Below are 26,575 nucleotides of genomic sequence, written 5' to 3'. Positions count from 1 at the left end.
ATGATTATTATTTTTATTATCACTACTGCCGAGCTGGGACTTGAAGGATGAATAGGAGGTTATGGGCATGGCGGGCTGGGAGAGTCATTCCGGGCATACTGAACTTCAAAGGAAGAGGCATGGAGATGCCAAATTTCTTCCTAAGGTCAGGGGCAAGGGCCTGGGCACTCTGCACTTCCCAGAGGCTTTGAAAGGATTTTTCTTGCCCACCTCTCCCAGGGGAAAGGCAGGAGAAAGAGGCAGAGTGACTACCTGCGGCCCCCAAACATGTCTTGTGGCTCAATGAAACTTGATCTTCGGTCAGTGTGAAAAAGTATTCTCCATGCACTGACCATTTCCTTGGGAATAACAGACGAGAAATGAACGACAAAAAGCGTTCACATGAGCTTGATTACAATGAAGTCCTTTTGATGTTGGTGCTGGTCAGAGAGGAGTTTAGGACTGTCTTCAGTTTGGCGCTCCAAACTCAACGATAAAAAGAAGTGCTTGGAGGAAAGAAAGTTAAATGCTAGAGTGAGCAGGTAATTTGAGGGATACCCCTAGGTACCGTCATGCATTATGGAGAGCCGCGGTTAGACATCTACCTTGTCTTGCACACAGCTCTCTCATCCTTCCCTCCGTCCTTTTGCAGTTAGTTTTCAGATAAACTTCCATCACCTTCATCCCACATACATCTAACCAAACTATTTTTGGAGCTCACCTAAAGTTCCACTTCTCTGTGAAACCTGTGTAGCAGTAACCAGATCCCACTGATGTTTTTCTTCTCTACGTTACTTTGTGATTTTCATCCACATCTGCACCATTTAGGTTCCGATTCCATTCTGCCTTATATCGATCTTTAATTATGACGTGGGTGTGTCTTGTCATCTCATCTCAAATAAAACTCTTGGAGGTCTGGGTGAATATTTTGCTTCTAATAACCACAGGGAAAACCTGTATATGTGAAAGGGAAATATACATTTGCATTGACCAACTTGTAGTAATTTTTCTTGATTCATAAAGAGCCAAGGCTCTGACTTTTCATATAATTTTCATATAATATGAATTCTCGCACATGAATTCTCAGAGAATCATGCATTCTTTGTATCCAATTTATTCATTTATGTATTCCTATGTATTATAAATATAGAAATATAAGAACTTCAGCTTGTATCTATCTGTCTCAATCACACACACACATACATACACACCAAAGGAAGGTTAAGACAAGCGAGGGCCAAGATTGTAATAATAAAGATGTTGGTAGTGGGACACTTCATTCCAGCAGTTCCCGCCCATGGCTGGTTTCTTCTCTCCTCTTATGTGCAAATGTGCTGATCAGGGCTTGCAACCCTCAGTCCCAGCCCCTTTCTGGTTGGTGGATCCCAAGGCTGCTTCTGGCTCTCTGTGTCACTCACTACCCACTGTGGCTCCATTCTGAGACAGAGGCTCCTCACCTTGTTCTCTAAACATTTTGCCTAGTGACCTCTTCCCACTCCGAAACGGAAGGACACTCACTTCAAGCGACAGTGCTCTCAGCCAGTCCTGGACAGTCGGCGTCGAATGTGAGCACAGCTCCAGAGGGGCTGGGCTTGGGGCCTTGGTGGGACACACCCTGTGCAGTTGTCTTTACCTTCCTCTTTTGTCTTGAAGTAAAGCACACAGCTCTCAAATTTCCTGTACCTTAGTTTTCTCTCTTCTGGGGACACTGTCTTCAAAGAGTGGATTTCATGGCCTTAACCTTGGGGTCTGGGTATTGCTGGAGACTCAACAGGGTGGGAATCCAAAGAGGGACCCCTACCCCAGAGCTCAGGTGACCAGGTTCTGTTCTTATGTCGCAAGAAAGAATTCAAGGACATGACAAACAACAAGCAGGAAAGCACAAGTTTTATTAAAGTGAAAGTACGTGCGTAAGAGAAAAGTGCCTGCAGCTCAGAGAGAGAGAGTCTGCCCTGGCTGGATTATGGGCTTTTGTTTTCTTAGGATTGGGGGTGTCCTGACGCTATCTGGTCTGCCTCTTGGTCTCAGCTTGTTTCCCAAGCCATCTGGAGGGGAGGAGGCGGCTCAAGGCCATCTATCTTATCTCCCGGCCTTGGCTTCTTTCTCATGCTGGGGTCTCCTGCTTGAAATCAAAACGGAGAGGGCTGAGTAAGGGACTGAGGAAGAATTCCAGGCCACATCCTGGAGGATGGGGGCTGCTGGTGGGGTGTCCTTTCTAGGCTAACTATCCCGCCTCACCTGGGCTTGATCTTTGGTTCCCAACCCCTTCCCTTTTCCTCCACCCCAGCCCAGAGCTTTTTATGCAGTGCGACCTCTAGAGGCTAGTTGTGGCATCACGGATAAGTCCACTGGAAGGAGTCACTCTATCTTGACACGGAATAAAATACTGTCAGCAGTGAAGGGGGTCAGGGAAATAGGTGAAACGTTCTTTTAAAATTACTGTTTATTTTAGAAGAAAAATCTCAGCGTCACCTCTGACTACCAGTTTCTTTAGTACATTTTCACCTGAAGTTAGACTGCTCTATCCTGTGACTTTCTGAGACACGAAAACACTGAATTTTCACAAGAGGCTTTGTTTGTATTGAGAGTATCTCTCCTTTAGTTTGTCAAACCCTGAAGGCTTTCTAGGCTGGCTCGATTTTATCCTTTACAAAACATCTCATTCAATTGAGGATAGCAAAAGGAACCCCTGAGAAACGTTCACTGGCCATGCGTGTATACACATAAACTCACCGACTGTCAGCAGACGGTTTTTGTTGTGGTTCTGTAAGATGATGAGTGAAAAGAACCTGAGGTTTTGCAAGGCTCTCTGCAGGAGGGAATTAAGGAGGACCAGGACAGGTTCTGCCAGCACCAGACATCTATAGGCTTGGCCTTTTCTCGAGACCAGGGGTGTTTCCCAGGACTGTTAGTCTGCAAAGGGTGGCTCACAGATCTGCACTTCAGAGCCAGGGCCAAAAGACCCTGTGAGGTGGCTTACCTTGAGGAGAGACAGTGACCTGGTGTTTTTAGTTATGTATGTTAATACTCACCTTGAAAGAGAAATTCACATTACTATAACTAACCCTGTACCCTTCCAATTCAATTCAGAAACCTGATGTTGCTAAACAGGAACATTTCTCAAGTAGAATGAAATAATATTGATTGTCTATAAAATATTTATCAGATCTAGGCTAGTGTTTGAATGATAATATCTCCTGTTGGCTTTAAAGTGTCCTCCCTCTGCTTATTTCATTATTGATTAGGAAGACAAAATTTTACTTAATACTGTGACTTGAATGTGTTTATTGGGATTAATTTACTCACTCTCGAAGATTAATTTGATTCTTTTATGATAGCAACTTTTCCTGGGACTTTTTCCCCCCGAAGGGTCACATCCAAATTTATTAGACTGTTATACGGTTCACAGTAACTTGAGTGTAACTGAATAATTTACATCTGTGTTTGCTAAGCCTGGCTGCCCATCAGAAATTACCTTCATTTTAAAAATACAGATTCCCAGGTCCCACCCCAGACTCAATGAAGCAGAATCTCTGGGGGTCTGGGTTGAGAGTTGTTCCATTTAAAGATGTTCCCCAGGGATTCAGGTGCAGCAGCCCGGCCCCTCATGATGGACTACAATTTGGGAGCTGATCAAAATAGTTTAGTGTTGGGTAATTTTAAGGAACAATGTTATCATCATTAAGTATAGAATTAGCTGTTGCTAATGCCATGTGTCCTTATTTCTTTACATCCTCCCACCCACTAGAATTACGCCAGCATCCCTCCATGCATTAGAAGTGAGCCTCGGATGAGGACAACGCCGAGGTGAAGGAGGTTGGGAGTGGACCGTGTTGTCACTGGTGTTAGTCACTGTGAAGGGAGGAGCCAGCGAGAGCCACCCCATGAGGGTTCCCTCTCTCCCTCCTGCTGGCCTGGTCTGGACCAAGCTCTTTAGGCCAGTGGCACTCCATTCGACTGGGTCCCTGAAGACCCTCAGAAAAGTTGGGTCATCCTGGGTTACATGCCAGCAGGTTTCATCATGTTCGGTGGTGTGAATTGGTACCTGGCCACAGGACTCGAAGGCACCGATCTATAAAGTCACTTGATGAGTAGAGACACAGTCATACCATTTCAAAGCTATCAAGACTAAAACATAACAGGCATAACCACAACAGTGACAACAAAAACACCAAAAAAACTAAGGTGTTGTTTCCCTCCTTCTCTCATCAATGAATAGGCTTTTGTTTACTGAACAAAGGCCATCCATCTATTCGAACTAAATATCAGTCTCAGGGTTCAATCAAGGATTTTAGAAAATAAGCTGATCTATTAGAAAAGGCTTCCATATGGTACAAAAAGTAAATCACGTTGAAAGGCGTGTGTTTTGGGGCATGTGGAGAATTCTACCTGCACCAAAGGCGTGTGATGAAAACCAAAGCTCCTTTTCATCCTTTCTATGTTTATTTGTAAGAGTTGCTCACTGAGACCAATTTCTTGACTATTTTTGAAAAATATTTTGTGCTTATAGCATATTTGTGAGAGTTGCTCACTGAGACCAATTTCTTGACTATTTTTGAAAAATATTTTGTGCTTATAGCATATAACATCTCACACATGTATAGACAGCCTTTTACAAAACAAGTTTTTTTCCAGGCTTTTTGCTATTATAAGAAATGATCTAATGAACGTGTGTGTGTGTGTGTGTGTGTGTGTGTGTGTATAATATGTGTATATACATATGTATGTATATATAAAAATATACCTGGACCATGAGTCTCTGAGCCCATGGATAGTATATTTGAAGGATACATTTCCGGAAATGGAATTACCAGATTCAGTGGGCATGTGCACATTTAATTTTGAGAGATGGTCCAAATTACACCCCATCCCCCCAGAAGTTGTGCCAGTTTACCAGCCACCGAGAATATATGAGAGTCATCTTACCGAATGCTCTTATTGTTTCTAATAGCTTTTCTGTTGATTTTTTGTTTGCGTTTTTCCAGTTATGTAATACATCATTGCAGACAACGATAATATTACCTCCTTATTTCCAATTTTATACCTCTGTTTCTTTCTTTGCATTGGCTGGTAATTCTAGAGCAATGCTAAACAATAGCGGAGAGAATGGGCATCTTTGCCTTTTTCCTGACTCTGATGGCAAAGTGTCTTATTTCTTTATTAAGTATGAAATTAAAAATTTTTTTCTGTACTGGGAATTTTAAAAATCAGAAATCAAATGTTAAGTTTTATCAAATGCCTTTCTGAACTCTGACCAATTATTTTATTGAAAATAATTACATTAAATTTAAGATTTCTCAGAAAACTTCCGGTTGCTTTGAATCTATCAAAAAGGTATGGTTACAACATTATTTGTAAAACAAAACCAAACAAAACCCTAGAAACTGTGAAAGCGTACCTCAAGAGGGAAATGGTTAAATAAATTATAGCACTTTCATGTAGTGGAGGACGATTCAGCTCTTTAAAAAACAATGAAGTAGATTATATATGCCAAGATGGATCAATCTGAGATCTGAGGTCAAGTGAAAATAGCAAGTTCAACATAAAGTGTGTCCTCATTTGTGCAAACAATAAACAGGTACATGCATGTATAAGTATGTATGTATCTGCAAAGGAAAATTCTGGCTTAAAAGAAAAAAATGTGTTATTTTAAAAGAAAAAACTTTCGTGTTAAAGGTTTAAATGTGAGTAACTAAAAGGCGAAAGACAAGCAATATTAAACATAACTAAGTATGGGTCAAATTTGTTATATGGAGGTTTTTGTTTTTGCACCGAGGCAAGTACCTCATTCCTCTTACCCTAGTCCCAAAGATCGGATGGTGCTCCAGCTTCCAGAATTTTCCACAAGCCCTGATGCCCTCTGCAGTGGGTGCTTATTCCCGCTGAGCTGGGCTCACTCTTGCACCTGTGGGAGTCATGTAGCGCTTCGATCACAAATGCTCTTCAGGTCCCAGCTGCAACCGAAGTAGCAAATGGAAGCCTCTTTGGCCTTGTGCTGACACGGACTCTGCCAACCTGGATGAGCAACAGGGAAATGATTTACTATGTTAGGGCCAACAATATGATGACATATGCTTCTATTAAAATTATGATTATGTATCTTGAAACAGGCAAATGCCTGACATAATGATAAGTGAAACGAGCAGAAGAAGGGATCACATATATACTCTGACTTTAACTTTGTAAAATTAAAGAGAAGGGGGTGATAAATTGATAAGATAGCTTTGGTAGAGCAATTTGCTAGAGTGATGGGTTTTCTCCAAATGTCTTCTTAATTTTGGAATGACATCAGTGCGTTTTATTACAAAATAAAAACAGGTGGTAAAAGAAATTGCTTTTGAGATCCTGATATAGAAAGAGGAAATATATTTTCTTGTTTCTTTTTGATATCTGATGTGGAGAAGGGAAATGCCCAGACTTAAGGTCACACGACTAAGAAAGTCAATACGCCACCACCCTTCAGGGACGATTTCTTATTGGCACCTCCAAGCAAAGGAATTGAGTGTCCGCCATGACGAGGCTGGGCGTAACTGAGTATCAAATCCCACTGAGGAGGGATTCCGCTTTGGAGCTTCCCAATGAATGGCTGCCATCACGGGTACAGTTTATATCAGCATGACTGGTCCCGATGCTCATGTATCATTTCACATCTTGAGGGAAGGCCCTACTGTTATCTTGGTTGATGAAAATTATTTGTCGCAGGGAGATTATTGTTTAGCAACTTAAGGCAAGCTTTAGATATTCTCCCCGAATGTCCAGAGAGCTTCGACTCTTGGAAATCTGATTGGTCACCATTGTCAAGAACAATCTTTGCCTCCTTTCATTCCCCTGTACATTTTCTCTCCCAGCCAGTATGGTGAACAGCACGGATCTCTGCTCATGGATTACCATTTCTATTAGGCAAGACTCAACTGTCCTGAACTTCTTTTGTCACACTCTAAAAGAAGAAAGAATGCCCAGGGGTTCATATATTTCTGGCAGATAAAATACTAGCGTCCGTCCTTTTGGTTAGTGATAAACTGCTTTGCTGACTGCTGCAGAGGCCTCAACTCGAATAAATCCTCTTCCCCTTTCCACACTGGGTCCTTTGGTCTGATCACTGGGAAAGGAGGTCTTCAGAAAAGGATGAGACCTTCCTACTGTGGTCAGTTCAGGGTGAGTGAACTCTCCATCACTGAAGTTTTAGGAATGTACAGCTGAGAGATTACTTGCACTGTAGGAAAAAGTAAAAACATGAAGTTTGAACTGGGAACAGGGCAGAGTTTTGGGAAAATGTGATATTTTGGGACACGTTTTTGTAACCAACTTTTAGTCGCATATTCAATCTTTGACAGAAGGCAGAGCATAGCAATGGAAAGCAATCAATGGAGAAATTCTAGAGAATTTGGAGAAATCTTAGTAAAAGGAGCAAAGAGTATCTGTCTGGGGTTTTAAAAACCTGAATTTATCTTTTTGTCTTGAGAGCAAGGGATTATAAAAATAGAACAGTAAGGGACTTACCTGAGATAATATTCTTATAAGAGAGACAGACAGACTGAAGGGGACAGGGGAGAGGGAGGAGGGAGGAGGGAGGGAACGGGGCAGAGCAAGAGAGAGAGAAAGAGGTCCTTTTATTTTTCAAAGTCTGGAAAAAAAAATCTTTAAACAAAATTCAAGAATGTTAAATAAGAAGTGTGAGAATCACTCAAGTGTACCATGAAACTTATTCCTGAAATCAAATTGTAAATCTCCAGGAAATGGAAGAACCCATCAAGTGCCCAGAGATGCATGCTGATTTGGGAATTTGGGCATCGGGTTTCTTGTTTTTCAAACGGACTATTTCAGGGCATCTCTCAGCCTTTTCAGTTCTAGCACAAGGACACCGTCTAGTTAGTTGCCATGACAGTGTGTGAAGTGCCCCTCACCAAGCTCTGCAGGGGTTCAGCCAGAGCCTCCCAGAAGTCCTCACTGAGGCAGGTGGGGGTGTGAGGCGGGCTGACCCTGGCACCCAGTCATCCGCCCCTCACTGTCATCTCTCTTCTCTCTTTCCTTCCAGAATGTCTGGCCTCTTTCCTTGGCAGCTTTGAGGCCATGCCTATGATGTTTTACAAAAGTCTTCACACTTCCTGAGCTATCTTCAAGGTCCATATGGGAATATTTAATGACTGAAAAAAGGCAAGTTTCCACTTAACGTCTGGGCATTTTTCATTTGTTCATTTTTTCCATGATGCTTTTGAGCAATGGTCAGATCGAGATCGGTTTTGGTACTTGCGGTGGACACCTGTTGTTTTGGTCTGACCACCGTCCCTTTCCCTGCCCTACCCCACTGTGGAGAAGGGGCGGGATCTGAGACCCAAGCTGTACCAATCAGACTCTTCTGGGAATTTTAATCACGAGTGGAATAATATCAGGTCAGAAAAATAATTCAAGTCTGGTGAGGCACCACTGAGTCCTGCCAGTTAAAATAGCATCCTGAGGAGGCAGTGTAGCCTTTGGAGAATGAGCTGCGGAGATTGTTTGCGTTAGAAACCCAGCTCTGCCACTTTCTAAGTAGGACCTTGGGCAAGCTAGTTAACCTCCGCATGCCTCGGTTTCCTCAGGTTATGGACAGGGGATAGTAGTATTTCCCTAATAGGGTCGTCGTTAGCATTCCATGAACCAGGCAGAGTTCTTGTCAGGAAACAAGAAGCACTCTGAGTATATGAAGCAGAAGAGGAATTTGATGCATGGAATTAGGAACATGAAAAATCAATGAAAGGCTAGAGAAGCAGGCTCCAGGCTGCAGCAATGGCTTCTGGAACATACTTCAAAACTGGCCTGTTGGGGAAGCTGCCTCTTCTGCTCCCATCAAGAAGGTAGGGATCTCAGGGAGGACGGACTTCGAGGACACAATGCCACAGCTGTGACCCAGGGGCCAGGAAGGCATTTGACTGCTACTGTGACCTCCTTTCATGACTCAAGAAGTTGGGGACTAGACAGTGGACAGGACTCTACCTAGGAGCATCAAGGTTACTGAGGGTCAGTTTTTAAGGCTGATGTGATGTCTGCTAATAAAAGCGCTTGCATTCGTAAACTAGTGGTACGGCTCGCAACCGAACGATCCAACTTTGAGGACCCTTTCAGCTCTATAATTCCATAATTTCAAAGTCACATTCAAAATTCAGTTTCATTAACTTGTAATTATCCTTCGTATCTTCCGTGATGACAGAGAGGGAGGATGGTAATTCACCAGCCCTGCAGCAAAACATTGCTTGCATCTTCCTGACTCCCTTGAAATGCAGTTTTAATAGCGTAATTGACTTTTGTCGTACTGGCCTGGTGAACTGGAGACTTCGGCGGTGCAATGACATATACCGTTGAGGCTTCCACTAAATCAAAGGAGATGAGTTCAGGACCTCCCTAGTGAGAAGATGGTGCTGGAGCGTGACGAGCAGGAGATGGGAGACGGGGTGGGGGTGGGGGGTGGCACAGCTAAGCCCGGTATCAGGGCTCCCTCCTCCTACAAGTCACCACTGGGATTTAGGCTGAGTGCCAGTTACCCAGAACGGAAATCACTAAACCAGCATTGCTTATACTTGAATAGACTACAGACCTTTTTATTTGTTTGTTTAATCAGGAAAGAAATTCCACATGAACTAGACTTATTTTAGTGATCATTTTGCAATCTACACAACTATTAAATCATTATGTTGTATACCTGAAGCCAATAAGATATTCCAATTAAACCTCAATTAAAAAAAGAAAAGAAATTCTCACAAACTGAATATGGAATTAAATGGTTTTTATTTTAACTACTTAACTATGTAAAAATACAAAGTTATGTAAAATTTTGCACATAGTATTTACATAATTCCATATTTCCATTTATATATATTTATATATGGAATATATATTCCATGTCATGCCAGTCCCACTTTATATACATACATATACTATATAAAATGATATTATTATAAAACAGCATAGTGTGGTGGTTAAGGACACAGTTTCTGGAGCCAGACCTGCTTGGGTTCAAATCCTAGAGCCACCACTTACTTGATGTAACCTTAGGCAAGTTAATGTCTCTGTGCCTCAGTTTACTTACTGGTAAAATGCAGATAATAGTACTTATCTTGCAGAGTTGTGAAGATTAAATGAGCTAATCCATGTAAAGTGCTTAGCACCGTGCCTGGCAGGTAGTAAGCTCTCAAGTACGAGCTATTGTATTATCATAAAAAGTATATGAATGAAGCACAAACACATCTGCAAAACCCATATCGTGTAAGTAAGCCACATTAATTTAATGTGACAGATGATGCTGTCGTTTTGAAACTAATCAGTCATGTTGGGTTTAACAGTAGGAAGATGTGGTCTCAGGTCCAGTTCTGATTTACTTTGGCTTCTGAGTTCAATGCTAACGCAGAGAATGCCTGTTAGCATGGCCTTATTTGCTAGTGCAGAATAATCAGACCTCATAGTTAATTAAAGCTCTGCCCTTGAGCATTCCTGAAATGCCAGTTTTGATGAAATGCCAGTTGATAACTCTGTGGAACTGTCTTGTTCATTCAGAAGTAAAGTTAGCATTGCCACATCCTGGAAATCTGCATTAAGTGAATATCTAATTTTATTATTACTAGAATGAGAAACAGAAAAGTTCTTTATTGTTTATTTATTGTTATATTCATAATAAATGAACTTTTACAAGCTGGTAGGTACAAAATAGAGTCTATGAACAGAATGAGAATGTGGTTCTGATTGCTACAAGGTTTTTTTGAGTTCGGATCCCAAAACGCTTGGCATTCTAACTACTTAAATTATTCAAATTATTTTGGACCCTTCATTGTTCATAACAACATGATATCATTTGGCCTTCTGGTGAGAATGTATTTACAAATATAAATATAAACTCTGAATTATGGCAGAATATCAATTTTTTGAAAAAGATTATCTTCAAAATGAAAACAGAAAATTAAAACAACAACAACAGCCAATACTCTTTTGGAGAACTGCAGACCCCCAGGGAATTCCATGGACTCTCTCACTTTGGTTACTCAGTGCCTGGTGTGCAGTGGGTGCTCGATAAATGTGTCTGAATGAAGAAAAGAAACTAGTAAGGAGCATGAAGGCAACAGCCATTCCTGTGGTCTGGGTCAGTCTGGCGAGGCAGGTGAGATGCTGGGACTTAGAGATTTGTGGACCCACAGGGCTCAGTCTCGCACTCTGGCTCCAGGCACCTTCAGGGAAGAATTAGGGGCAGAGTTGGCTTGGGCCCAGGATATCAGATCTCGAAAGGGTGACCTAATTATTAGCAAAGTGGGGAAGAGGGTGGGGTTGAGATCCTGCCATTGGAATTGCAGCAGAAACTGGGTCTGCCCGGCCCTGCAGCTGGGGCCTGTGAGTAAAACAGAGTCTAGGAAAACCGGTCCAGTGTGCAGGCAGGGAGCGAGATAACCTCCACCCATGGACCACAGCTCACGAACAGTAGGACAAATCACACCTGTCAACCTCAAAAATAAAATAGCTGGTTATTTTACCAGCAAAGTGAGTCTACTGGGAAGAGCCGAGGATTGCAATTTGGGGCAAGCAGATATAGCAAATCATAGGCAAGTCCAAAGAGACAAAGGGAAGCCTTTATTAAGTTTTAGGAGGACCTTGAGGAGGGTTGTTTTGAACAAAGTTAATTGGAGGAGAACAAGAGTTCTAGGTTGTGGCGGTTTCCCATTGGCTGGTTAGTGCGTCGTTGGGATGCAGGGAAGGAACTTCCTTTTCTTCAAAGCGGGAGATGAAATTCCTATGGGAAAAAATGCCCTCCCTTGTCAATAATTCTTAACTTCCTTCTTCCTGTTGGTTAGCCTGGCAGGAGTGGTAAGTGCATGAGAGTGCCCCCTTCAGGGCTCCCCGACTCCATTGTAAATGAAGTTTCCTTTATTTTCACACACCAGATATGTTTAAATGAATACTGTCGGTGCCTCCATTTTGTTCAACTGGAGAAATATTCTCTTTAACTGAATGCTCAGGGCAAACAGCGTCCAATACGCAACAGTTTCCGAGTCAAACGAGGTGGCCACATCCACAGCCTTGTACCTGCAGTGGTGAAGCCTTGTAGCCTGCAGTGGTGAGGGTGCCTGGCCCTGCTCCTAGAGTTCAGGGCTCCTTATGGCTCGTCTGGAGCCTGGTATCTGCATTTTGTTTTATATTCATTCATTCATTCATTCATTCATTTATTTCTAGGCGAGGCAACCCTTGGTTGACCTCACAGATTGCAAAGACCTGGTCAGCTTACAATCCCTTATTTATTTTATTTTATTTTTTACGCCTACAGCACCTGGTCTTCCTAGGTGGTCTCCCATCCAAGTACTAACCAGGCCTGACTCTGGGTATCTGCCTTCAGTGCCACCCCCCCCCCCTTCGCGCCTGCGTGATTCCGGTGCAGGATGGCAGCAGCCCCGATAGACACACCAATCCACATGTTCCTTGAAGGTGTAGCAGAATTGCTTTAGCTAAAAAAAGCTGCCGAGTTAATCAATTAAACAGCAAGATGGTCTTTATTGATTTCCGACCACGTGCAGGGCATTGTGGCCGGGTCTCCACAAGAGATGCAATGGTCCTCGCCTCACTATGCGCCCCACATTTGGTGACTGCTCTCTTTCTCCTGTAATTAAGCCTCCTTCACGTGCCCATTTTACTCGCTGGGTACTTGTATTGTTCCCCTGTGCCAGAATCCGTGCTGGTATTTGTGTCTTGCTGCTACGGAACTTCCTGAAGCTGCAATGGTCACGTGGGTTTGGGGAACTTGCCTGCCCTGAGCCTTGTCTAAGGAGCCTTGCTGGTTCCACTGGCCTTTCCCCTCCCAGCCACAGCTGACTGGATAAGTGACCCAAAGACCTACCTACCATCCTGGTCAGGCTGGAGGCAGCTGTTGTTGGGAGACCTGAGCTGGTCCCTTTCCTGGGGATTCGGAGTCTAGTGATGAGTGCTAAAATGCCATGAAGAACTTAGGTGTTAGTTTTGTAGAACTGGATTAATTTTGAAGTTATTTAACTTATACCTAGTTTTAAGGAACATGATAAAAAGCACAGACAGCAAAAAAGAGAGTGGCTCGTTCTCAGCTGCGGTGGTTACCCTCTGCCCGTGGTCCGGCTGCCTAGCACAGCCCACCTACTTGCCTCTCTGCTGTGCATCTCAAATGGGTCTATACTCCATGTCCCTCCCCACCAGCCTGGACACCCCAACCCCTGTAAGCATGCTCTGTATCACATTCTACCTTGGACAGACTTCTCTCACCTGTGTTGGATGTGGCCCTAGATCTCAGGTGCCCTCATATGGGGACGAGCCTATCCCTTGACCCACCATGCTCCTGATTTAGCCTAATGTTTAAGCTTCAGCGTAAACTGTTCAGTTTTAATTTCTGATCTGTTCTTATATTTTGGAAAAGGAAGAACACTTCCTGATTTTCTAAAGATTGAGCTTTCCATATTTTTAAAGTAACATCAGAATTACCTGAGCAGAGAAATGTGATTTAAAAGGAAACGTCATTTTTCTTTCAAGATGCCGAAAGTTTTACTTGAAGTCCTGATTATATGGAATTTCCTGCACAATTTTTTTTTTGAGGGGGTCGAAAATGAAAGGGTTCCCTAATTGTGATTCCCGATGTCAAAGTCGGTTACCTTTCTATATCCTGCTCTTGTAAAGTGACAGTCCATAACATTATTTTTCTTGTTCTTTTCTTTAGTAATTTACAGGCAGTACCTGTCACATCTCATGCATCTTGAAGTTATTACTGATGTGTAGTGTGTTCCTGTTTTTAATTTTAGGATATATCTTTTCTCTTTTTTCTCTCCTTTGCTTTTTCCTTGCTGGAGTGCTTATCTCTCCAGAAATTGAACCAGACTGTTCCCAAAACTAGCATCTCCCCTCAGTGTCAAAGTGAGTATGCAGAGGCTGCTACCTGCGTGGTTGTGGCACTACTGGGCGCTCTGAGTTTTCTCAAGCTGAAAGGCAGTGATATTCAAGAGGCTGTTTTCCCACTGGCTGAGACAACCACCCACAATGGTAAATATTTGTTTATTTAGACATATCTAAACATAGCAAAAGTACAGTAAAAATACGATACGAAAGATATCATGGCTAGGGAATTTACTGTGAATGGAGCTTGTGGAACTGGATGTTGCTCTGGCTGAGTCAGAGGCAGTGAGTGAGTGGGGAGTGAATGTGAGGGCCTGGGACATTCCTGTGCACTACTGTAGACTTTATAAACACTGTACACTTGGGCTACACTCGATTGATAAAACAACACGAGATTAAATCAAGCACAAGAGAAAATGATGCAATCGAGAGACGCGGTAAACATGAGATGCATGAGGCTGCTGCCGGTGTAACATGGCACACTGTGTCACAGCAAACTTTCTTTCTAGGTGGAGAGAGTACACTCTAACGATATAAAGTATAGCATAATAAATACATAAAACACATAATAAGTGACATAGTCGTTTTTTATCATTATCAAGTATTATGTACTGTACATAATGGTATGTGCTATACTTTCATACAGCCGGCAGCTCAGCGGGTTTGTTTACACCAGCATCACCACAAACGCATGAGTAATGCGTTGCACTACAACTTAAGATGGCTGTGATATCACTAGGTGATAGGAAATTGTCAGCTTCATTATAATGTATGGGACCACTGTCTGTCGTTGACTGAAATTTCATTGTTCAGTGCATGACACCTTTTTTCCTATATATACATAACTTCACTTAAAGGAAGCACTTTACAGTTTCTCTTTGGCATTTCCAAATTGCCAGCATCACTACTCTTGTGCTTTGGGGCCATTACTAAGAAAAATAAGGGTGACTTAGACACAAGCACTATGATACTGAGACAGTTGATCTGGTAGCCAAGGGATACTAAGTGACAGATGGGCAGGGAGTGTCTACAGCAAGACGCTGGGCGAAGGGGTAATGCAAGCAAGTCCCAAGCAGGAAGTTTCAGGATAGTGTGAGATTTCATCATGCACTGCAGAATAGTGGGAAATTTAAAACTTAAGAATTGTTTATTTCTGGAATTTTTCCATTTGATATTTTCAGACTGTGGTTGACCATGGGTAACTGAGACCATGGAAAGTAAAACTGGATTAACAGGGACTACTGTATCCTGGTGCAATGATTATTTCTGGGAGAAAAGGATTAGAGGTAAGAAACGTTAAGAAATGATGACTTAAGGATAACAGCGAAGATTCTTGATTTGGAATGAGGATTTTACATTTCTTGCGGTCTTTTAACTTCCCGTTTTCTCTTTTGTTCTGTTGGTTTAGCCTTTGTACAGGACGAGGAGGTTTCCCTCACGCCAGTGTCACCTAGTTGAAGGAGTACTTCCCTGTTCCTGATACCGAGCTGGCACTTTTACCTCTAGATCGCATGCTTTATCTGGAGGTCCTCATGGATTTGGGGAGACTCCCTGAACTGTTAGAGAGACTTGGCAAAATTGAGGATTACTGCCATATTGTCATTATTGGATTTTAAAAAATATATTTTATCGATTGTAGAATATTGCAAAAAAGGGTTTCGATATTGTATTTTGAGATGTTTTTCGAGGCTGTACACATCATGGGTCTGTGCTCAGACCCTGGGCGGGGCAGTTGCGAAGGGCAAAGGAGGGTCTGTTATGCCGAAGCACATTGTAAATGATAAATCCTAATCCACGAGTGCGCAGTATCATGGCGCTTATGATGTATTCTTTGTGTTGGTTTTGTCCCCTCTCTGAGAGTGAGTAGATTTACCAAATCAACCCTCAAAATCCATTTCTGGAGCTGCTTCTTTGGATTTGCTTTTAGGGCTAGTTTATCAGCTGTGTAAGAAAATTAATTCTCATTACATCATCATCACATTCCCCTTTTGGTTTATAGCTGAGAATACTCAATCACTCATCTCTTCCTAATGCCTTTTAGCTGTCTAAAAGAATCAAATTTACCCTCCAAATATGATTTGCCACTGTAACAGATATTAAAAAGAAGAGGCCTCAGGCTCTGTATAAAGTTTCTAAAGAAGAATTTGAAATTGCTTTGAACAATGGTATCATTGTTTAATATGAGGGTAGCCTACTCAGGTTTGCATTCCTGAGCATGTGTGAGTTTTGATGCAATTGTTTAAGAATCTCTCAGATTGCTTTAGAGTTTCTCTCTCTCTCGACTCAAATAACACAAATAATTTGAGCCTTGTACCATTTTGCTGTTGTTTGCATGCTCAGCCTTCGGCCCGAAGGAATACATGTATGGCTCTATAAATTATTCTTAATGCAGCATGAACATTTTCTACAACTCAAAATGAGCATGTCATGTAATTTCATGGGATTCTTCATCTTTTTGTGATTTGAAATTGTTATGCCAACCTAGTTCTTGGGACTTGTTTCATGGACGTTAGGACAGATTTGAGCAAATAAAGTAATTTATTGGGCCATGTAGTATATATTTACTGAGTACTTACTCTGTGCATGGCTATGTGGAAGGAACGATTTGAATGCCCTATGGTTCTAATGAGTAGGATTTCCCTTTGCTTTTGAGCACTTCCTCTAACCTCAGACCTGAAGTGAAATATAAGGATTGTAAGAACAAAAAATCCCCACGAGTCCTCTGTAAAGTGAAACCTTGCTTCTCCTGGCCGGCAGGATAATTCTCAGATGACATGGGGTGTATTTTTCTTCCTTGAGCTCCACTAATCAAAGTGTTAACTTGTCTGGGACAAGCTTTACCCAGCTCTGACACCTTTCATCCTAGATGCTGAGGTCTTCTATAAACAGCAATTATGTCTCGTAATTCCCTTGTTAGCCCCATTTGATGGAGAAGAAAAGCGAGGTGGAGCAGGATTTCATTGCTTACAGAGGAGCCACCAGAGAGGGGTGATGCCTGTGCTGAGTCTGGCTCTGTCTTCAGGGAACCGAAAAGCACCAAGTAACTCATTTTACAGCAGGGTCACAGCCCAGTAAATTAAATACTCTGGTTTCTTGGTTTGATTTTCTGACCAGCTGAGTTCACAAAGTAGGCTTTTTAACATCCACCTTAGGGAATAGGAGGGGTCTGGGATAAGACTGTAGAACATTCTCCTTCTTTTCATATGCAGGATATAGGAAAAACTGCTGTTTAGGAATGGGAATAGAAAAAAATATGGACCGTATGTTCAGAACCAAAACTTGGGTTATAATAGTATGAAAAATATGAGTGAATTTGCAGAAACAATAGAAGAGAATCAACATTGGGGAAAAATCCTGAGCATGTGGCAACCCTAGGTACAGGAAGTATATGTCTGTAAGAGGGTCATAGACAATAAATAAGATTTCGGATCTGCCAAGGTGAACTTTTACTACATCCCAGTAAAAGTTGGGGGTGAGGTAGGTTAGAGGATAAAAATTTGATGACCTTCAAAGTTTAGGCAAAAAGAATTTGATAACAAATGCATGATGTGGGAAGGAAGTTCTGATAATTCAGATTATGTGTGCAATGACTTATCTAAGCAAATATGTATGGTTAAGCTCAATTTAGCTGCCAATGATTAAAGATGTTCTGGGTTTCTGCTATCATCAATGCTTGTAGTAATTTAGCCATCATTTCTTCTTTACTTGCTGGTGTTTGGGAAGCCTTGGTAATCACACACACACACACACACACACACAATACACACACACACACACACACCCCTTCTAGCTCCCCTTGCTTAGCCCTCTGGTTGCTTTAACTGAGTGGGGTGGTCTAGCTGTAGACCATCATATTTCCCAGAAGAAAGTAGCTCAGATGCTTTGGGCTCAGGGGTTAGATGAAAGGGTGAAGGAAGGCAGAGGAAGAAGGGGTGAGGGGTGACAGTGGGGCCTAGGGGAGATTGTAAGATCAGCACAGTTGTCATTAACTGCTCCTGGAAGGGGAGCAAACACAGACTTGCAAAAAATGTGTTGGGAGGTACTTTTCTAATATGCCCAAGAAAACAGAAGTGCTCTGGACTGTGTGAATGACTGCAGTAATGGCAGTGACGAGGCTGGCGAACTAATAATATTGACAGTAACATCTCCTTTCTATTGAGTACCCCTGTGTCAGGTATTTTTAATGCTTGTCCTAAAACATCATTTATATCAGGCTCCAAATCCACTCACACTAATTTACACATAGATGCAAGAAAATGTAGTATCTTTACTTCTTTATAACTGACCTGATCTTCTTTATCCCCATTCCACCAACTGTACAAAACCTAATATATTTAAGTCCAGTTCAGTAGGTGAAACCATCTTTTTTAGATACCTCTCATTATCTGTTGGATAAAATGGTCAGACTTTCTGAGTTCCACTTCACTCCAAGAACTCTCCAAAAATGCCATCTCTGTGGGGGATACATGGCTTATGAAACCTCATGCCATGGGAGGCAGAGAGGGACCCTGGCCTGGTGTTGACCCTTAGGTGTACGCTGGTTGGTGTCCAGTGAGATGTGGTTGGCCCAGACCTAGTCCCCATTCTGTGGTTCCTACTGCTTAAATCTCACCTCAGTCAGGGCATGGTGGCCATCTCTGCTAAGTAGACCTTGTCTCTTTTCGGGAGCACTCTGGATCCCCCTGAAATTTTGGCTGTAAGCACCGTAAGTTTATTCTGATGTGCGTGCACTCGTCGGGAAGGTGGCCTGAGGAGATTGTCCATTCATAGGGAGAGGGGAGGATGCCACACTGTCCTCAGCTTCCTTCACGCCCGTTCACTCCCTTCACGCCCCTCTCCCCTTCGCAACATGAGCCCGGAGAGGGGGTCGTTTGGAACACAGAACTGACTGCTTGTCTTTCTTCCTCTGTCACCCCTTTTCTCTCTTTCATCCTTCTTGAAATATTATGTGGGAGCTAAAGGAGTTTAGAAATTTTTGTCTCTCAACCAAAGCTGGCTTCCATGAACATTGTCTTATTTCATGAATATAAAAGTAAGACCGGTTTTAAATTCAAATTTCTGGCCTCTGTGTTCTAGGCAGTTCCTGCCATGTTTTCCACAGTATAAATTCATAGCAAAATGTCCAGAAGAGGCAAATCTATAGAGACAGAAGGTAGATTGGTGGCTCTGGAGGATTGGGGGTGGGTAGCCAGGGGGTGGGCAGATACAGGGTACAGGTTTCTTTCTGAGGTGATAAAAATGTGGTAAAATTATAGTAATGATTCCACAACTTTGTGAATCTACTCAAAGCCATTGAATTGTATATATTAGATAGATGAATGGTATGGTATGTGAATTATATATTTATAAAGCTGTTATTATTATTTTTTTTTAAAGCCACTTGGTTTGGCCTTGGAGGAAGCAGACTGCAAGGGAATATGTTTAACTAGATTTTAAAAACTGTGGTATATTTGTACAATGGAATAGTATACAATTGTGAGGAGGAACAATCTATTGCTTGTCATAACTTGGATATTTCTCAGAGAAATATCACACTGAGTAAAAAAAGCCAGACAGAAGGAGTATGTCCTGTATGATTCCATTTATATAAAGTTCAAAATCAGGCAAAGCTAGGTTATGGGGTTAGATGTCAAGATAGTAGTTATTCTTGGAAGGGAGTAAGATGTTATGTTGTTTCTTGATCTCAGTATATTTGCTTTGTGAAAACTCACTGTGCGACTTGTCCGTAAATATGTTATACTTCATTAAAATATTTACTAAAAAAGTATCCATGTACTATTTGCAGAAAAGTATCCCCATTGTACTTGCAAGATGGATTTTGTTATTTCCATTTTACATATGAAGAAACTGAGTTCTAAGGGTTTAAGTGACTTGTTGACAGCCTCGCAGCTGTAGGTGACCGCTCTAAGAAGGTCCGACTGGCCACCTGGACCACGACTCACATCCTTCCCCTGGGCTGCTCCTGCCAGGTTTCCAACCCTTTTCCCTTGGCCAGGAGTTGAGTTTTCTATGGAGAAACTTGTTCCTTTTATACAAAAGTGCAGAGCGGTAGGCCTTGCATCTTCCCCATTTCTCTCCCCCCTCTGCAAGAGTATAGGTGAGGAGAGTCCAAGTCTCGTTAGGTCTATCCTAACATTGTTGCCAGCTCTACTATGTGAGCTGTGGCCCTCTCTATTGCTAGCACTTTTTACCAGCTCTAAATTCCCCTAAAAGCTTCAATAAGGGAAACAGCATTCAAAACGGATGGATGCTATTCATCTGTCACATCACGGCAAAAAATAAAAAAGGGCAGGTAATCGTAAGATGCCATTGGTGGCATAATACCAGCCGACTGACACATTCTCATTGTCATTTACACTGAAAAGAAATATCTAAAGCACAGCTGGCTTTGTCACCCAAGATGGCGGTAAATTCTGGTCACTCATTAGTGTAGTTTGAGCCAGAACAGGGGTATGCAGTGTCTCGCTTGAATACAAAGGAAAATGATACACAGGGAAAAGTGAAAGCTAGACATGCTTAGCATAGGATAATTGGATCCATGCGGCATGCAAGGGTGGCTCTTGCTCCCATACACAGGAGAGGGGAGGGAATAATGAATGAGCCACGTAGTCCAAGACGCTGCTGAAAAAAGACCAGAGCTTTGTTTGCACTGAGACTCCTCACGTACCTCTCATTTTAAAATGCCTCTCATTTTAAAATGCGTTTTTCAATATAAGTCGACTCATTGAACTGAATCAGAATTTTAAGTGGAATTTTGAGATCTGAATTATTATTGGAAGTTCTGAGGTTTATTCCCTTAGGGTCAGTCTATTCCCACCGGGCTCCTTTTTATGTCTATATGTGTTTTTTGGTGATGACGTGGAATCGATGAGTTTGGTTTAGTGTAAAACCAGGTCACCTTAGAAACTGGAACCTTGCTGTGAACAGTTTGCCCCGGGGCAGGTTTTGAGTTTTTTGGCACTTGACCTTCAGAGGTACTGGATGGGAAGGTTTCCCTGTGTCATGAGGGTTGTGTTTACTGAGAAGAGTTCCAGCAGGAATGACCCTCTTTGATATGAGGAAGACGTTTCACATGGATATATTGGGACCCCAATTTGTTTAGGGAGAAGAAAAACCCTCAGTAAATATTATTATTTTAAATTTAACTTTAAAATTCTGATTTCTCGAGAGGAAAAGGCATAATAGCGGTAAGAAAGTTATAGAACCACTGGGTTGCCCCTTGGGACTATTTTAAATGAAAAATTACTTCTATCGTAAGGTTCAACTCTTTTTCAGTATCTCTTCTATCACAGGGACTCCCAAAAGAGGGCATTTTGCCTCTTCTCAAGATGGGTTTATTTAATTAACAAAAGGTGGTCCATTCTGAAGCTTTCACAGAATTTAAACTTTTACCCTTGGGCTACTTCTGCCAATTGTACAGCAAAACTTGCCAGTGAGTAAGATTTGCAGTAAGGACTAAAGGTGAGGGTAGTTTGTTCTTTAGTAGAAGCTTGGTTTTATAAGATTCACTTAGAAACAGGTATATGAGACTTGAATGATGATTTTTAGGAGATATAGAAACTATCTCGCTATATTTCTCCATTTAAAAATTAAGGAGGAAGGAAATTCTTTGCTTTTATACAAAAGCATCTTGGAGTCTCGGGACAAGCTGAGAAAGGTTTTTCTTTAATTGGATCTGAAATGTAGTGGCTGAGAAGAGAAGGAGTGTTACTCATTTAGGAAAAACAGAGACATCTGCTGGTGGATTGGCAGACTTACGCTTCCAGATGCTCCAAAGGCCCTTTGAAGGAGTAATATTTGCAAGACAGGGGCAAATCTGTCACAGTTAATGTCTCCTTTTTATACGCGCGGTCGTGTAATCATGGAGTAAGAATGTTCAATCAAAGAGAAGAACACTTACACATACGGTTTACTCAGCTATGATGCTTCGGTAAGACTTTCTCTTGACAACACCTGGATCAGAAAGCTGAAATTCTTTCAGAAAAGGCATGATTTTGTCCACTCCGTTTCCTGACTCCTTTTCATCTGCAGCCTGCAGCAAAAGTCCCCAAAGGGAGCAGTTCTGCAAAAAGGAGTCACTCATTCCTCCTCCACCAGCCAACATACTGATGTGTGCAGCCTCTGGAACAGGAAGAGTTTGGGGTCTAACTCAGCTTTTCCACCAGCTAGCGAGCATCTTAACTCTCAGTGTGTTATCCTGGAAAGGGAATATGCAATATGTGCATTAAATGAGATTTTTGGGTACAAAAGTCAAGCATGGTTGAGAAAGTCTCCCAGGATCCCCCTAGCCACAGTCTACATCTTTAAGCAGGCCTACAAGCTCAGAGATGAGTTCTGTTCTTCATCTAGTATTTTCAACTCCCTGCACAAACGCACAGTTAGCTCAGACTCAACTAATCTCAAACAGAATTTATCGCCTCCCTGCCCTCAAATGGCTTTGAAGCCATTCTCAAAGGAGCCATTCCTGATAAGACGTTGAGTCATCCAATTTGTTGCCAGAGCCTGTGCGTGTCACGATGAGCACAGGCTCTGAAGCCAGGGCCTGGGTTTTCTCTTTGTTAGAATGGGAACGATAACACCGCCTCCCAGAAATACTGTGATGACATAACAAGATGAGTTCACAGGCTGTGAGCACAGGGCCTGGCCTACAGGAGGACTCCGCGTGGCTGCTTATTTTTCAATAATACCGTCTCACGGATGTGTCTTTTCTTTCCCTCCATTTCTACTGCCCCCAGGCCTGGATTAAGGCAGCCATTACTGTATCAGTCTTTAAGCCTTCAAGCTGCTGCCCTCTCCCTTTCTTCTTCTAGGCTTTTTCTAAGTTAATATCTTTTATATTTAGATCTTGTCGAGCTATTTTCTAGTCAAGAAATTAGACAGGCTTCTTATATACTCAGCCAAACTCCCTCACCTGGGTCTAAGCCCTGGATAACCTGACTCCACCTATATTAATCAAATTTACTTCTCACTAATCCCGGATGCACAGTTTCCATTCCAGACAGGAAGGGCCCCAGAGTATACCTTTTTATTCTGACCCCCGTGCCTTTGTTTATGCCATTTCCCTTATTCCTCATGCCTCCCTCTCCTACCTCTCAGTCTTGCTTATATTTTAAGATGCAGCTCAAATCCCACCTCCAGTTCTGCAGGCTAGAATGACTTCTCCTATGGGGCTAATGCCTATTGCCCTAAAAATTCTAAATTCTTATTGCACTAAGAAATCCCATCCAATAGCCATTGTTTGAATTTACTTGTTCTTGAATTTTTTTAATAAGTTCTGTGAAGGGCCTGTGTTAATTTGCCTCTGTGTGCCTCATTTTCCTCCTTTGTAAAATTGAGATAATGATAGTTCTTGCTTCATAGGATTTTTGTGGAGATTAAGTTAATGTATATAAAACAAGTGCCTAGCACCTAGAAAGAGTTCAGTAAGTGTTGGCTATTATTATTGTTCTGGACACACAAATAAGAGATCAACACAGATCGTTTCATTATTGGCCATGTTTCATAGAAAACCATCAGGCACTAAATTTGAGCCCTTCACAGCCATCTGACCCAACCTTGTGTTATCTTTTTTTTTTTTTGGTAAGAGTTTATTTGAGCCAAACTGATGACATTTGCTGGGGATCAAGATCTCAAATGCCCAACATTGTGTATCTTTTAGACGAGACATTAATTCATTTGACAAATATTTATTGAGTGCCTACCATGTTCCAGGTACATACTGTTCCGTTGGTGCTGGTCTTAGTTTCGTTTATTTTTACATATGTGGCCAATCAGTCATTCCTACCTGGAATAAACAGTACTGGTCAAATACATTCATCGAAGAGGCTTTGAGTTCAAGTCTTGGCTCCATACCTTTGGCCTTGAGCAAGTAATTTATCACATCTGACTTTTCGTTCCTTTACTGTAAGATGAGGCAGGGATATGTGATCTCCTTGTCCTGATCTGACACGCCACTAGCTTGTTCTGTGACCATCAGTTACTTTTCCTGCTACTGTTTGAGAGGGGGCCCCTGAGGAACTTCCCAACCGCATTCATATCAGTCCCTTTTAAAATCTGAGACGAATAGAGGAAATTTTCTCACACTCCCCAAATGTTATAGGAGAGAAAGGGACAGGTGCACCTTTATCCATTTGTCATCTCCCTCTTTCTATTCCCCTCTTTCCTGACCTTCCTTAAGTTAATTGCACACACGCATGCACACTCACACATACGCACGCAGCTCATTTATATGCTCCTTCACTCAAGGCCCTAAAACATAGCTTTTAAAAACTATCAATGCCAGGCAGCCTCCTAGTCCCGTACGCGTGTTTAATACCTGCTTACCGACAGATGGAAATTGCCCTAACTGCCATCATGGAAATGGAATGCTCTGCTTTGTCACCTGTGGGTGGGCCGTGAATTCTACTGTCTCCCTTTCGCCCTTCCTCATCTGAGTCAGAATTTCTGGAGATAGCGCTAAGGAACCCGAATGAGGAACATCCAAGTGATCTCTCTGCATGCTAAAGTTAGAGGCCCACAAAAGCCGACCCACCCATTTCCAATTCAGATCAACTCCAACTGCACAGAGGCTGGGTGAGGCCCCATCACTGTGGGTTCAGAACCACAGCTTCACTTCTTGAAGTCGGATGTAGAATTATTTTTATAAGTATGCTCCCCCCACCCCCAAGAAGTTTCAGAATATCTGAGGCACGTTGGAGTTCTTAGACTTGGGAAGAAGAGTTGAAAAGCTTCTCAAATGATTTCCACCCTCCCCACTTGTCCTGGGGGCTGGACTGGTCATAAACTGTCCGAAAATCACTGCACTTGGGAGCCACCGTAGTATTTTCAAAGTGGATACAAAGTTGAGAATCTTTCCACTATTAATAGCAAAGGACTTGCAATGTGTCCCAATGATACAACCAACAACATGTGGCTCCACGGGACCTGGCTGCACTGTCCCCGGGGCCTCCAAGCCACTGGCCTCCCCTTTCCTCAGGCCATTCCTTTTTAAAATACTTAGGTTTAGGTAGTTAGAATGCTGTCCCTTGCTCTCTTATTTTAACCCACAGTCTAGAAGCACGGAAAGTAATGGTCATAGGCCTGTATTTCTCACTTCTGTTGTTTGGTGGCGCCTAGGTCAACTGGCAGGTCAGCTTGAGGACAGTGTAACCCAGCCACCTGAATTAGGGGCTGACCCTCACTCCATTCAAGTCCACTTGGGCTTCCTCTTTTTCTTTCTGAACAGTTTTCACCTTCCAAGATTTCTCCCCCTGAGTCCCTTGACACCCAGTGTTGAGGTAACTCCCTACTGGTGTGATTGATAGTAGGTAGATGCATCTTAACTCAATGAATGGAAGGGAGGACTAAGCCTTGTACTCTCTGGGTTTACCACCATGCTCAAGGAGAATTTCCCCTATAAGCCCAGACTCTGAGGTCGGCACCCAGGCCTTCTTCCTCCTTCCTCACTGGTGCCCGGTGACAATGTGGCCAGGTGGTCATCAGCACAGATTTGGGTGCTGGGTAGTCTGGCTCAAGTCTCTGCTTTACATAGACTGACACAGAAAGTTCTCTAAGAAATAGTATTCAGGGTTGAGGGGGGAACAAGCCGTAGGGCAGTGTGTTTACTCTGCTACCACTATGAATGAAACGAAACGTGCGCGCATGTTTGTTACTGCGCGGAGTCTCTGCGGATGAATCCCAAAGAAGCTAGCAGTGGCAACTTCCGCTGTGGAGGGAGAGAAGAAAGGAGACGCATTTGCTTGTTTTTCACTCCGCACCTTTTGAATTTAGTTATATGTATATGTATTGCTCAATCAAAAAGCTTAAATTTGAAATCCCAATTCTGCTGTGTACTAGTGGTGCGGCTTTTACAAAGCCGATTTTTCTAATCCTCAGTTTCCTCATTTGTAAAATGGAGCCAAGAAAACCCACCTGATTGGATTGGGTGAGTCAAATATGATAATGCACAGAAAATACTCAGCAGATTGCTGGGCACATTTACTGTAAAAGTTCCTGAGATGGGAGCTATTATTTTGTTACCTGACCCAGGTCCTTAGAATTCTGTCCCTTGCTCTCTTATTTTAACCTGCAGGCTAAAAGCATGGAAAGTAATAGCCATCAGCCTGCATTTGGTGTCTCCTAGAGGGTTAACGGCTGGTCGAGGGCGGTATAACCCAGCCGCCTGTGTCAGGGGCTGACCCTCTTTTCATTTCGCCCCTGTATAATTCTTCCGCTTCCTTTTCACCCTCAAGATACTCTGAGCTTTGTTTCTTCCATTGTTTTTTTCTCTAACTTAATCCCTGATATACGCCTCAAATGACACTAATGAGTATCTTAAAAAAACTAGAAATTCTTGAATTAAAGTGTAAGAGCTTCTGCCCCAAGGTACCTAACCTCCAGCCGGTTGCTTTCACCACGGTGAGGGAGCCCTTTGAGCAATGAATCATCTCAGCTCATGTTGCCCGAGTCAGTGGAACATTGTCAGAATTATTTGTGAGTCATATCACTTCTCTGCCTTGATTAACTTCTTCTGTTAAAGTGGTTATGGGATGATTTATTTGCTTTTACTTAAATCATGGGAAATAAATAGAAGGTTGAATTTCAAGGGGTTAGAGGTTGATGCAAAAACAGCTGTCAACTCCTGTCATGCAGTTGTTTTTCCTGAAATCTTTTGGTAGCGGTGGCCATACCGAAGCGGATTACCCTCCAGCTTGTTTGAGTACAAGGTGCGTTCTTACTCAGAATGGAGGACGGG

At 42.4% G+C, this 26,575-nt stretch overlaps 1 long non-coding RNA gene across 3 annotated transcripts in view; it reads left to right on the top strand.

The window, feature by feature from the left end:
- The window catches only part of LOC120602363 (uncharacterized), a 95,543-nt gene that overhangs the window by 17,915 nt on the left and 51,053 nt on the right, over positions 1 to 26,575 (top strand). The window contains exon 4 of one of the 3 annotated variants that reach the window (XR_005652720.1): positions 8,015 to 9,147. The exons of 1 other annotated variant lie outside the window; for it this stretch is intronic. This is a non-coding gene — a long non-coding RNA (uncharacterized LOC120602363). Of the gene's footprint in view, positions 1 to 3,727; positions 4,569 to 8,014; positions 9,148 to 26,575 lie in introns of those variants that run through there. One more of the 3 variants, XR_005652719.1, reaches the window with a different exon arrangement.

Source organism: Pteropus medius, unplaced genomic scaffold, assembly GCF_902729225.1.
Source record: "Pteropus medius unplaced genomic scaffold, Ma_sr-lr_union100, whole genome shotgun sequence".
Taxonomy (NCBI): domain Eukaryota; kingdom Metazoa; phylum Chordata; class Mammalia; order Chiroptera; family Pteropodidae; genus Pteropus; species Pteropus medius.
Note: the sequence above shows the minus strand (reverse complement) of the source record. Positions and strands in the feature narration are given on the sequence as shown.